Here is a 13,484-nt window from a genome sequence, read left to right on the forward strand (position 1 = left end):
ATGTGGTCATGTAATCTTGCTGTTTGAGCAGTGGAATGATGTCTTGTAGTGTGACCATGTGAAAATGGTCCGATATGATGTAGGTATTTAGTGTCCTGAGATCTAATATTGGTCTTAATGTTTTGTCTTTTTTTGGAATTAGAAAGTACAGGGAGTAAACTCCTGTGTTTTTTTGTTGTACTGGTACTAACTCTATTGCATCCTTTTGCAGTAGTGCTTGAACTTCTAGTCCTAAAAGTTCTAAATGTTGTGGTGACATTTTGCGTGTTTTGGGGGGGATGTTTGGTGGGAAGTTGTGGAATTTTATGCAATAGCCATGTTGGATTATTGCTAATACCCAATTGTCTGTTGTAATCTGTTGCCAAGATTGGTAGAATTGGCTTAGTCTTCCCCCCACTGGTGTTGAGTGAAGGGGTTGCGTGACTTGAAAGTCACTGTTTAGGTGGAGGTGTTTTTGGAGTCTGGAATCTTCCCCTACTCCTTGGGAATTGACCCCCCCGATATCCCCTGAAACCTCCCCTTTGGAAGGAACCCTGATATGGTGTGGTTCTTGTTTGTTGGCTGGTGGTGTCTGTGGGTTGGCCACGAAACCCCCCTCTAAATGGAGTTTTTCTGAAAGAGCCTCTGCTCTGCGGGGAGTAGAGTGCGCCCATGGCCTTGGCCGTGTCTGTGTCCTTTTTAAGTTTTTCAATGGCTGTATCCACTTCAGAGCCAAAAAGTTGTTTCTCGTTGAAGGGCATATTAAGGACAGCCTGCTGGATTTCAGGTTTGAAGCCTGAAGTGCGTAGCCAAGCGTGTCTCCTTATGGTGACAGCAGTGTTGACTGTTCTTGCTGCAGTATCGGCTGCGTCTAGTGAAGAGCGGATTTGATTGTTTGAGATCGTTTGTCCCTCTTCAACTATTTGCTGCGCCCTTTTTTGGTATTCCTGGGGAAGATGGTCTACGAGAAGTTGCATCTCGTCCCAGTGTGCGCGGTCATATCTGGCCAGCAGCGCTTGTGAATTTGCGATGCGCCACTGGTTGGCTGCCTGTGATGCTACTCTTTTTCCTGCCGCATCAAATTTTCGGCTTTCTTTGTCCGGAGGTGGGGCGTCGCCAGATGTATGTGAATTTGCTCTCTTGCGAGCTGCCCCTACTACCACGGAGTCAGGTGGTAACTGCGAAGTAATAAACACTGGGTCTGTGGGTGGTGGTTTGTATTTTTTATCCACCCTTGGGGTGATGGCTCTTGATTTTACGGGCTCTTCAAAAATTTGTTTTGCGTGCCGTAACATCCCTGGTAGCATTGGGAGACATTGATATTGGCTGTGTGTAGCCGAGAGGGTGTTAAATAAAAAATCATCCTCTATAGGATCGGAATGCAGTTGGACATTGTGGAATTCTGCTGCCCTAGCCACCAGTTGCGAGTATGAGGTACTGTCCTCTGGCGGTGACGGCTTTGTGGGGTATGACTCGGGATCATTGTCCGGCACTGGGGTGTCATACAGGTCCCAAGCATCTTGATCCTGATCGTCATGACTTATGGTAGTTTGCGCTGGTGAGTGCATTTGTGGCGGTGTTTGTGCCGGCGATGCCTGTGGTGGAGAGGGCGGAGGCGTGACTTTTTTAACCACTTTGGCTTGTGGTTGTGCGTCATCCTTTGGAAGTCCGATCCTTCTTTTCCTCATGATTGGGGGAAGGGTTGATATCTTCCCTGTGTCTTGCTGGATGTACAGTCTCTTTTGTGTGTAGTCCGATTCTACACTTTGGAGCTCTTGTCCAAATCTGTGCATTTGGCCACTTATTCCTTGTTCCTCTGAGTAGGATGAAGGTGTGGTATTTTTCGGCGCCGAGAGAGAATCTTTTTTCGGTTTCGGCACCGACAGAATTTTTGTTCCTTTCGGCATGGATTCTCGGTGCCAATGTTTTTCGGTGCCGGTATCTTGTTTTTGTCTCTCGGAGCCGCTTTCTCGGCTCCGAGGTTGCTCCATGGCGGTCCCTCGACCGGAGTCGGGTGTCTTCGCTATGGGCGTGCCCTTTTTCGGCGCCTTCGACGGGTCGCCTGTTTTATGGGTCGAGCCATGGCCTGTTGGCAGTGGCGTCCCCTGGGCTTTCGGTTTGTCGATGGATTTACTTTTCGACGTCTTACTCACAGTTTGTTGCTGTTGTTCGACGTCGGAGTCTCCGGATTCTGATTCCGGAACCGAGAATGTTTCCTCTTCCTCGTCGAAACGTTGTTTTGTCGACGTGGACGCCATTTGTTGACGCCTGGCTCTTCGGTCCCGGAGTGTTTTTCTGGACCGGAAGGCTCGACAGGCTTCACAGATATCCTCCTTGTGCTCGGGGGACAAGCACAAGTTACAGACCAAGTGCTGATCTGTATAAGGATACTTACTGTGACATTTTGGGCAGAAACGAAACGGGGTCCGTTCCATCGGCTTCGATGTCGCACGCGGTCGGGCCGACCAGGCCCCTGATGGGGGATCGAAACTACCCCAAAGTCTTCCGATGATCGGTGTCGATGTACCTAACTATCCCGATACCGAACGGAACAATACCGACGCTTTCTTCCGAGATTCTGACTAACTTTCCGAACCGGAACACGGAGCGAAAAGGAATACGTCCGAACCCGACAGCGGAAAAAAACAATCTAAGATGGAGTCGACGCCCATGCGCAATGGAGCCGAGGAGGGAGGAGTCCTTCGGTCCCGTGACCAAAAAGACTTCTTCGAAGAAAAACAACTTGTAATACTCCGAGCCCAACACCAGGCAGCGGACTGTGCCAAACATGTGTATCTGCAGCAACATATGCCATCGAACGTATTATTTTCTTTTGATCTGGTAACATTTTGCCACCAACATTATTAGTATCAATATAATTCAAGAAATATTCCTTCCATTCATTCCAGTGCAGGGAAGGTTCTGACCATGAAGGCCAAAAGACTTAAGGTGGTCTAAGAGAAAATATTTGTTCACTCACTCTGAAAGCTGGATGGAATTGACCAGTGTCCACACTTCACCAGTAGACCAACTGGACTGGTTCACTGTCCACTATTAACCATACCATAATGTACTGCTAAGGCACTGTGCCCCAAATATTAGTACCCTGGAGATGTCAGAGAAAGAAATACAGTTCTTCGTTTCACAACTGTTCCAAAGGAAGTACCTAGAAAAGGGTGCTATGTTATAACAAAAATGTAAAAAAACCACAAAAAAAGAACCTAAATCCTGTTATAAATGTGATGATCAGCTCCTCTTCCTCATCGATGCAGAGTCTGAGTGCCCCGTTTCTGGAACACACACAATCAGCACAATACTTCCATTAAAGCTGATACAAATCAAAATGGCTGCCACGTAAAGGTCAGATTCTGCCACCTTACCTGGACAATAAAAGCTGGCGTATGACGCAGCACCAACACCAGGTGTGTGTTCTGAACAAACAAACTTGAATAAATAAATGCCCTAAGGCAAGAGCTTGCGTCAGAGCAGGCCCAGCTCCAGGAGAAGAATGCAGAAGAAAATGTGAACCTCAACACAATTCCAACTTTAAGCTGTAACTGCTGTACAGAAGGTAGCCCCTCACGCCAGGACACATAAATAAAATCTAATTTTCATACCAGGACAGTACTTCATTAGGGCTCCATCATCAAGAAATTGCTCCAACTCATGAACATTAAACTGGATCCCGATGTTGATGGGATCCAGATTACAATTAAACCTTCTGTCCTCAGGACTACTAGACAGACAGTAGACCACTGTAAATAAAGTGACCTGCTCCTTTGTTGTTAAACTAATTCATCGTCAATTTTTCAAGTAAATAATCCACCATCTGTAGAGTGCAGAATAAGTATTTGTTCTGTAACTCCAGGAGCAGACTCTCACCTCCACACAACATTTCAGCCCTCTCTGTATCCACTCTGGAATTCCATTACATCACCAATGAAATCCTAATATGTTGTACCTATATTCTGATAAGCACATAACACTATTCCATCTCCCAGAGCAAACAGTCTTGGTGGAGGGGTGGCGAGCAGAAACTATCACCTCAACCACCTCCAGTGGCAGCTGGTTGGACAAGCATGAAGGTGGAGGCTCTGGAGGGTGGGATGAAGAACTTCACAGTCCGAATAGTAGATAAGGTGAGCGCATGATGAAGCAGAGACCTCAAGGAGAGGTGCAGTAGGTTAGTGTATCACGCCCTTTTTGGCTGGTCCAGTGTGTGGTATATAGCTAGTGTGGGCTCAGCACAGCGGTGGAATGTTCTCATTGTTCTGCCTCTAGCTGATGTCACACATTACCTCATATAGAATGTGGAGTGTTGATCTGGTTAGAGGAGAGCAGAGAGGAGAGCAGTTGTGTTGTGCTGTAGTGGATGGGATGCTCCAATAAAAGGACCTACAATACTTATTTGGAGTTTCTGCTCGTTTTTTCTACACTGGCGACAAGGGTCTTTGGAGCATCTTAACACTATCTTGGACTTTATCTTTCAATCTTCTGTGATGCTTCAGGAGGTTCATGCTGTGCTTATCGGATTTTAATTGGATTTAACTGGATTTGAATCTCCCTTCGTCGTCGTATTTGTTATAAGGTAATTTTCATATATTTTTTTTTTTTTGGTAGAGTAATCAAAACCTCTGGTCTTTTCGACCAATGGTTTTGTTTTCACGCGTTCTTTAACGCGCTCTATCTATTCCCAGGCTCGCGCTCTCCTCGCGCTGGAGCCGTTTCTATTGTTGCGTTCAGGAGAGCGCAAGTACAGCTCACGGGGAGCGTTCAGCTGAGCCCGTGTACATCACCTCCTCTTACACACTAGCGCTCAGGAGGGCGCGAGTACAGCTCACGGACAGCGCTGTGCTGAGCGCGAGTACTTCAACTTGTTTCACACACTCGCGCTCAGGAGGGCGCGAGTGCAGCTCACAGGCAGCGCTCCGCTCACGCTCAGCCTTCACCGGAATTGTATACCAGTGTTGTACACTCGCGCTCAGGAGGGCACGAGTGTATCAAAATACCACACGAGTAGTTTGCTTTGATATATATACATAAAGACTAAAGTGTACAAACACTCGAACTCAGCGTTTCCTTTCTGCACCAGACCGTCAACGGTGCTAGTCTCAATGCGCGCGCCACCGCGTATTTTATAAACACATTTCTTCCGGGTTTCCGAAGAAAGACAGCACTCCACGAACACAGCAAGTGTAATTGTTTAATCGGCAACAGGGACGCGTTTCGGCGTTGCCGCCTTCTTCAACCTGTCGATCGCCATATTGGCTCAGTTTAAATACTTTCATGTTGATGTTTACAACCAACCATTGTGCGTGTTAAACAAACCTTATTATACAATGAGTTTTGCCAACAATAAATACATGGAAACTAAATTTTTAACAGTGTTAACACTTAACATATTGTGCCTTACAAAGTAAATATACAAACTAATAATTTAACCCAATGAACCGTATTTTAGAAAAACTTGTTGCCGTTGGCAAAATTATTGTTAAATACATTGAAATGGATTTCATTTTAAGTTTTAAATTTTAATTTTGAATGTAAAACTTTTGTGATTGTTGATATTACAAAATTAATATGCAGACTGTGCCTATCCTTAATTTTATATCATTTGTGTCGATTTCTCCTAGACTGCTATGGCAATGTCTTATTGAAAACTTAAGTATGATAACCTTGCTGTCCAAATATGTCAATGTAAGTGAATATGCATCTCCTCACTACTGTTTAACCCTTTTGGTTCTTTGGAATCGAATGTTAGTATGTATTTGGATTCTAATTTTCTCAACTTCTTTTCTCTGTCACATCTTCGAATGTCTTTCTTGATACCATCTATGACACTATATGTGATGTCCTCTATTTTACCTCCCTGTCTTTCATGTATGTGTCTAGCTACTGGGTATGAATCATCTTTATTCAGAATTGCCCTCAAATGTTGCAGAATCCTTCTGTGTACTTGTAATTTGGTGCTGCCCACATACATTTTGGGACAGCTACACTTTATAATGTAAACTACAAAATCACTTTTACAGTTGTATCTGCCTTTAATACGATGAACAATCTTCTCATCTATCTCAACAAATTTTATGTTTGCACCATTCCTACAAGCTTTACATTTGGAATTGGATTCAATCACAAGATGGCTTCTATAGATGTTCCAAATGTAAAGCTTGTAGGAATGGTGAAAACATAAAATTTGTTGAGATAGATGAGAAGATTGTTCATCGTATTAAAGGCAGATACAACTGTAAAAGTGATTTTGTAGTTTACATTTTAAAGTTTAGCTGTCCCAAAATGTATGTGGGCAGCACCAAATTACAAGTACACAGAAGGATTCTGCAACATTTGAGGGCAATTCTGAATAAAGATGATTCATACCCAGTAGCTAGACACATACATGAAAGACATGGAGGTAAAATAGAGGACATCACATATAGTGTCATAGATGGTATCAAGAAAGACATTCGAGGAGGTGACAGAGAAAAGAAGTTGAGAAAATTAGAATCCAAATACATACTAACATTCGATTCCAAAGAACCAAAAGGGTTAAACAGTAGTGAGGAGATGCATATTCACTTACATTGACATATTTGGACAGCAAGGTTATCATACTTAAGGTTTTCAATAAGACATTGCCATAGCAGTCTAGGAGAAATCGACACAAATGACATAAAATTAAGGATAGGCACAGTCTGCATATTAATTTTGTAATATCAACAATCACAAAAGTTTTACATTCAAAATTAAAATTTAAAACTTAAAATGAAATCCATTTCAACGTATTTAACAATAATTTTGCCAACGGCAACAAGTTTTTCTAAAATACGGTTCATTGGGTTAAATTATTAGTTTGTATATTTACTTTGTAAGGCACAATATGTTAAGTGTTAACACTGTTCAAAATTTAGTTTCCATGTATTTATTGTTGGGAAAACTCATTATATAATAAGGTTTGTTTAACACGCACAATGGTTGGTTGTAAACATCAACATGAAAGTATTTAAACTGAGCCAATATGGCGATCGACAGGTTGAAGAAGGCGGCAATGCCGAAACGCGTCCCTGTTGGCGATTAAACAATTACACTTGCTGTGTTCGTGGAGTGCGGTCCTTCTTCGGAAACGCAGAAGAAATGTGTTTATAAAGACTAAAGTGTACTCACCAAAATTTCTATGAACAACAGTACCTCTACTTATACCTGCCTCCGTCTTTGAAGTTCAACTGTTAAAAAAAAAAATTAAAAAAAAACATTTAGAAAAAAGGGCTATCTCCTGCAGAAAAAGACCTGAGGGGAACAATTTTAAAAAACAACATCGATTGGTCTACAAGTGATCTGTGTATACTGAACTCTCAGAACAGTTTTTTTTTTTCTCCTCCAGTTTTGCCTTCTGAAGTACAGAACTTTATTACAACTTTATCCTTTGCTTCCAAGGAAACATTGTCTAACCTAACAATATGCATAGTATTACACCACCTCCTTTCTTCCTAACAACACCTGGTGAACTACTAATAAAATGGTCCAAGTGGAAGAAAACATTTCTTCATTATTCCAGAGTTTGTGGAACGAATTTAACAAATGAAAGGAAAACGGCACTTCTTATGTGCTGTCTTGGTTGTGAGGGTCAGGAAATATTTGAAAGTCTTCCTGATCCGGGTGAAGAGGCTACGGACCTTAATGAATTCGAGTTATGTCTAAAGAAACTTGATTTGCATTATTTGCCTAAAGTCAGTACAATTTTGGAACGTTATCATTTTGGGATGAGAGAGCAGAGACCAGGTGAAAGCATTGAGGAGTACATCACTGCTCTTAGGAAACTTGCTTCAACATGTAATTTCGGTATCACAATTGAAGAAAGAATTTGTGATCAGTTCATGTTGAGATGTGCAAGCGACAAGATCAGGCAAGAGTTGTGGAGCAAAGATAATCCAACGTTGCAAGAAGTCATTGTTCTAGCAAAGAGCGTGGAACACACCATGGCTTGTGTGGAGGAACTAGATAAGCAAAAGAAAATTGAAGTGAACAAAATTACCACAAAAAGGGAATCAATGAATACTAAAGGCAACAGCGTTGAACGAAAAGAAGACAGGATTGATCAAAGTGTAGAGAACCGTTACAAGAATGCTAGGTGTTTCCGTTGTGGAAACATAGGACATTTTGCATCCTACAAAAAATGTCCAGCTTTGAATTCAACCTGTAGGTTATGCAACAAGAAAGGGCATTTCGATAAATGTTGCAAATCACTAAAGAGTCAAGCAACGGTGAAGACAGTTGAGGATTGCATTCTATTAGTATCCATGAGTTCGGAAAAGAAGAAACATCGAAAGGATACTGTAACCATTCTTGGTGTTTCGAGCGAAATGTTATTTGACTCTGGAGCATGGTTAATATTGATCTCCAATGAAGTTTTTGAGGAAAGTCTGAGTCATAAAGTAAAGCTGAAAGATCCTGATCTTGTTCCTGGTGGCTATGGAGGTCAAGTCATTGATCTGAGAGGATATTTTGAGGCTGAGATTACTTTCAAGTCGAACACTATTTACGGGAAGGTTTATGTTCCTGTTAAAGGAGACAGTGTTCTAAGTTGGCCTCATCAGGAGGGTTTGAGGGTCATTCTGGATCCTAACTCACCTTCACCTGTAATGATCAAGGAAGACTATGCTAAAACTTTACATCGCATATGTGAATTAGAGACGATGGAGCAAGTGTCATTGCCTGGATTTGTCGATGAGTTCAAAGAAGTTTTCAGTGGAAAGTTAGGCTGCTTGAAGAAATACACTCATCAGATAAGATTAAGAAAAGGCTCTGTACCTGTGGCAGCTAAGGTGCGTCCTGTTCCAATCTCTCTAAAAGATGATGTAGAGAGAGAGATTAGAAGATTATGCGATGAGGGTATCATTGAGCCGGTGGAATCGTCGGAATGGATTTCGCCCATCGTTGTAGCAAGGAAACAGTCTAGAGAACTGAGGCTGTGTGTAGACTTGAGGAACCTCAATAGATGTGTTGTCAGTGACCAGTTTCCTTTGCCTAACATCACAGAAATGGTTACTATGCTATCCGGTTTCAAGTACTTCACAAAGTTTGATCTGACCTCTGCGTATCATCAGATTGAACTACACCTAGATTCGCGTGATTACATCACGTTCATTACTCCGTTTGGTACATTCAGATTCATTAGGATGCCTTTTGGGTTAGTTTCAGCAGCTGCTGGGTTTCAAAGACTTATGTGCAAACTGTTTGGCTCTGAACCTGGTGTCAAGTGCTTCCAGGATGATATTTTAATACATGGAAGCACCATGGAGGAACATGATTTGAGAGTCAGAAGGGTTCTAACCATCCTCAGAGACCATGGGTTAACTCTTAAGTTGAAGAAGTGTTTTTTTAGAAGAACAGAAGTGGAATATCTTGGGCATAAGATCACAGCAGGAGGGTTACGTCCAAAGGAAGAACTGGTAGAAAACATTTTGCACCTACGTGTTCCAGAAAAAAAAAAGAAGAATTGTTGTCATTTCTTGGGATGATTGAATTCCATGCTAAATTCTTACCTAATCTAGCTTCTAAAACAGTTTGCATGCGTCAGCTTTTGAAGAAAAATGCTGAATTTTTATGGGACGAAAGGTGTCAGAGAGTTTGAGAATATCAAAGCAGAGTTATCTTCTATTGGGTCTTTAGAATCCTTTGATCCAGATAAGAAATGCGTGATAATGACTGATGCGAGTGAGAGAGGATTGGGAGCTGTGCTACTACAAGAAATGGATAATCATGATCGTAAACCAATAGTATTTTGTTCTAGGACGTTGCGAGGACCAGCATTCAACTACTCCACGATAGAAAAGTAGGCTTTAAGTGTGTATTGGGCAATTAATAAGCTCAGAAATATTGTGTGGGGTAGAGAGTTTGAGATTTTTACGGATCACAAACCATTGGTGGAGGTATTTATGAAGAAGGGACTGGACTTGATTTCTGGAAGAGTTAGTAAGTGTGTTATCAGTTTACAAGATTACAACTATACTGTGCATTATGTTCCAGGTTCCTATAATAAAGTTGCGGATTGTCTATACAGATTAAGCTCAGAAGTAGAAGAGTTTACTGATAAGAAGGGATTAAAGGACATATCCGTGTGCAGCGTAACTGGCAGTGTAGTAGAACAAGAAGAGTGGGTAAAGGCTGTAGCAGAAGACAAGGTCTTACAACAGGTGTGTGAGAAAGTCAGATTCAGTTGGGGTAATAGTGCTAAACAGGACAAGGATCTGTGTGGTTTCTGGAAAGTGAAAGATTAATTATCAGTGGAAGATGGTTTTCTGTTACGAGCATTGAGATTGGTGGTTCCAGTAAGGTTGAGAGAAAAAATTATTGGACTTGGGCATGAAGGGCACCAAGGTATGAGCAGGACAAAGGCAAGTATTCGTCTGGATTATTGGTGGCCAGGTATGGATTTGATGGTGGAGAGAGTGATAAGGGAGTGTGCAGATTGTTGCAACAGTGACAAGGTTTACAAGACGAGGGTTCCTCCTATGTGTGTAAGAGACATGCCACAAAAACCATGGGAAGTAGTAGCGGTTGACATTGTAGGACCAGTGCATGGTAGGGGTGGTTCCAACTATCTTATAGTATTGATTGATCAATTTTCCAGGTGGGCAGAAATTGGAATTTGTGGCACCACAGAGACAAGAAGGATAAATGAATTTTTCAAAGATATTTTTGGGCGAGAAGGTTTGCCCAACACCATAGTTACGGACAATGGTCCACAGTTTGTTTCAAGGGAGATGAAGGATTTTCTTGAAAAATTTGGTATCAAGCACAAGAGGTGTTCACCAGATCATCCAGAAGGGAATGGGACAGTGGAGAGGTTCAACAGGTGTGTGAAGGAATGTATACAACTGGAGGTTGCGTCAAATAGGGACTGGAGAGATGGTCTGAAGAGTTTTCTTTATACTTACAGGGTAACCCCTCATTCCACTACGGGTAAGGTTCCTTTTGATCTTTTCAGAGGTCGAAAAGCCAACACTCCGCTTTCACCTGCGTGGGTAAGTTGGAGGAAAAATAACAAGGGACAAGAGTGTGTTGAAAATGTGGAGAAGGAGTATGAGAAAGTAAGTGTACAGAAGAGGAAGGTGTACTATGATAACAAGAAAGGCATGCAGGACTTTGATGTGAAAATTGGAGATCAAATTTTAGTTAAAAAACCGACTTTGTATAAAGACAGGAGTACATTTTTAGGACCCTTTGAAGTTGATAAGCTTTTTAGGAATGCTGTGAAAATTAAGGATGGAAGAGTGTGGAATCTTAATAGAGTTATCAAATCTATAGGTAGATGTTAATGATGTTAGTAGTATTCTAATTTTCTTATGTTTTACTTTATTTTTATGTATTTATTTGTTTTCTTTGAAGATCTTTGTATATAGTTTCCTTGGAGTTTCTTTGTAAAGAGGGAAGGTGTGTGGTATATAGCTTGTGTGGGCTCAGCACAGGGGTGGAATGTTCTCATTGTTCTGCCTCTAGCTGATGTCACACATTACCTCATATAGAATGTGGAGTGTTGATCTGGTTAGAGGAGAGCTCAGGGGAGAGCAGTTGTGTTGTGCTGTAGTGGATGGGATGCTCCAATAAAAGGACCTACAATACTTATTTGGAGTTTCTGCTCGTTTTTTCTACACAGTGCAATGAGAATAACTTGTCTTTGGTGCTGGCTAATCTTCCTCAGAACTAGAGGAATTAAGAATATGGGAGAAAGTGTGTAATGAAGTAGAAAACTCCACCACAATTGAAAAGTGTACCACATGGCTCCCGGCAACTGATAATGAAAGGCACAAAACAAGTAACAGGCATGTTCGAGTGGCAACAATGTCCAGCTGAGGGGTGCCCATGAAGGCAAAGATGTACCACTCGTGGTCAGCAAAGTGAAGCTGACTCAGGCTGTCGGTCCTAGTTTTCAAAGAGCCCACCAGATGGTTGGGGACTTGTCAAATTCCGAGTTGATGCACCCATCATTGTCTCACAAGAGTGAGACTACCTTCCTTCCCTGCTTGCGGACATACCACATCACAGTTATATTGTCCATCAAGATCTGAACAGACTTGCCACAAAGTGCAGGGAAGGAGGCCCTGAGTGCCTACCAAATTGCCCTTGGTTTAAGCAGGTTGACGTGAAACACATGTTCCTCCAGAGACTAGTGATCTGCAGCTTCTCAAGATGGGCACCCCACCAGGCATGGTCCATCATCACTAGAGCAGGAGGTCTGTAAAAAAAAAAGGTGAGTAGTATCTTTTGTGATACCATTCCCTGTATGTCTGAGCTGGTGTTGAAATGCTGGAATATGCAAGGGAATGGCTGTTATTTTCTTTTGTTGCTTGTAAGAAGGCATGGAGATGTAAGGTGTGTACTATCATTGTGTATCTATTCCCATTATGTCTGAGCTGGTGCCTGGAATGCTGCAAGTGTTATGCGGAGACTAAATGTTATATTAGAATTCTAGAAGTCTGACAGTTGAGGTCATATGTTCATACTTGTAATGATCACAAATGGTTCAGTACTTTAATCAAATAGAGATAACTTCATTGGCTTACAAGTGTTTCAAAAGTATACAATTTTACAAATGCTGTTTTTCAAGTCAGGGCCTTTTAAGTTATCACCAAAACAGTTAGGGCCCAATTTAGACCTCAGTGGATTTAATACTCTGTCACAAACGTGACAGACATCCCGTCCGCCATATTACGATCCCCAGAGGATATAATGGAATGGTAATACAGCGTCATGATGAGAAGGAGTATTCCCCTCCGCAAAGATATAAATTAATTATAATAGTTACTATTCTAATAAAAAAGACATATAGTGAACCAAAAAATACATTATAAGTAGACAGTGTAAAAAAAAAAGAAAAAAAAAATGTGTATTAGAAAACTCAAATCAGGTAAAACTTCACAAATGCACGTATCATATGAGTCAAGAATAAATACACAAAAAATAACAGAAAGAAAAAAGTGTGAAAGAAAACGCACAACAGGTAGACCTTTAAAAATTCACTTGACACTATATGAATCAAGAATAGACGTTAATCTATTTGAGCATACGATGAACATGGTGTAACCAAAGAAACATTGTGAACAAACCACAACATGTGCAAATGTATGAGGTGCAACTCATTGATATAGTTTACAGTTAAAAAAAAACTTTTGTAGTAAACAGTGTTTTAAAGCTCATACCTCTTTGGTAGGAAGTGTTTGGAAGTTGCAATATTATTGCTCAGTTAGATCCCCCTTTGAGGTACATAACTCCTTTTAGGTCAAAGCAGGCTGATCAGCAAATGCCTAGATTTATATAGTGGTAGCCATCTAAGAACGTACCACATGTTGTGCAATGATAAGTGGCAAACTCTATTGTTAAAATAAACTATAGTGTAAAATGAACAAGATCTACGGTCAGCATGAGTGTGAAACGACACTAAGTGGCCACCAAGCTCCTTTCCCATTTGTTTATATCAGACACCATCTTAAGAACACTTCACAAATCTC

General features: G+C 41.4%; 1 protein-coding gene across 7 annotated transcripts in view; it reads right to left on the minus strand.

The window, feature by feature from the left end:
• Positions 1 to 13,484, minus strand: part of TAF1D (TATA-box binding protein associated factor, RNA polymerase I subunit D) — a 164,244-nt gene that overhangs the window by 58,098 nt on the left and 92,662 nt on the right. The gene's annotated exons all lie outside the window — the stretch shown is intronic.

The sequence above is a fragment of the Pleurodeles waltl genome, chromosome 3_2, assembly GCF_031143425.1.
Source record: "Pleurodeles waltl isolate 20211129_DDA chromosome 3_2, aPleWal1.hap1.20221129, whole genome shotgun sequence".
Taxonomy (NCBI): Eukaryota; Metazoa; Chordata; class Amphibia; order Caudata; family Salamandridae; genus Pleurodeles; species Pleurodeles waltl.